General features: G+C 39.0%; 1 non-coding gene across 1 annotated transcript; it reads left to right on the top strand.

Moving 5' to 3' along the window:
• The first annotated feature begins 601 nt into the window (after positions 1–601).
• LOC138822618 (U6 spliceosomal RNA) lies at positions 602–707 on the top strand. Its single transcript, XR_011370582.1, has one exon. It is a non-coding gene; the product is annotated as a U6 spliceosomal RNA (small nuclear RNA).
• Positions 708–981: the final 274 nt, after the last annotated feature.

The following is a 981-nucleotide window of genomic DNA, read 5'->3' as shown; positions in this document are numbered from 1 at the left end:
GTAGCATATATCTGCTACCATAAATCTTAAATACTTTATAGAAAAGTTTTATGACCTGCCAAACCGTCCTAATTTTGGCATATATAAGCAAATTCTCAAATTTAAATACATTTAAAACATTAAAATTTTAACAAACCTGAACACTTGCTGCAGTGTTCATTATGACAGGTGCCTTGTATAGAATAATGGAATTCCTCCTCCCACACATCTCAAACAACAATTATCTGGAATTATTTAATTTTTGACATGTCAATCTTGACTTTATTCTTAAATGTGTGCTTATGTAAGAAATACATGGTTCTAAAACTTCATGAAAATTCCTTTGAACTTACTTTTTTGAATTGTCTAGTTTAAGAAAATCAGTTGCACTTTATATATAAAAAATGTTTTGTGCGGGCTCGGAAGTTGGCTCAGTTGTAGAGCGCTTGGCTTGCATGCCTGAGGCCCTAGGTTCTATTTCTCAGCACCGCATGAACAAAAAGCCAAAAGTGGTGCTGTGGCTCAAGTGGTAGAGCGCTGGCCTTGAGCTGAAGAGCTGAGGGACAGTGCCCAAGCCCAGAGTTCAGGCCCCATGACCGGACCCAAAAAAATAAAATGTTTTGTGCTCAATTCGGCAGCACATACACTAAAATTGGAACATTACAGAGAAGATTACCATGGCCTTGTGCAAGGTTGACACCTAAATTCGTGAAGTGTTCCAGATGCTGGAGAGGATGTGGCCACAAGGAACCCTACTGCATTCTTGGTGAGAGTGTCAACTTTGGAAAGTATGGAGGGTCCTCAAAAGACTCCATAAAAAGCTCCACTATGACCCAGCAATCCCACTTTTGGGGATTTAACCAAATGTTCACAAATAAACTACCATTACAACTATGTTTACTGCAGCATTATTTACAATAGCTAAGATACGGAACCCACCCCGATGGCCCTCAGTAGATGAATGGATGAAGGAAAATGTGGTATATGTACACAATGGAATTC

Source organism: Dipodomys merriami, unplaced genomic scaffold (assembly GCF_024711535.1).
Source record: "Dipodomys merriami isolate MVZ:Mamm:240054 unplaced genomic scaffold, mDipMer1.0.p SCAF_113, whole genome shotgun sequence".
Classification (NCBI taxonomy): domain Eukaryota; kingdom Metazoa; phylum Chordata; class Mammalia; order Rodentia; family Heteromyidae; genus Dipodomys; species Dipodomys merriami.
Note: the sequence above shows the minus strand (reverse complement) of the source record. Positions and strands in the feature narration are given on the sequence as shown.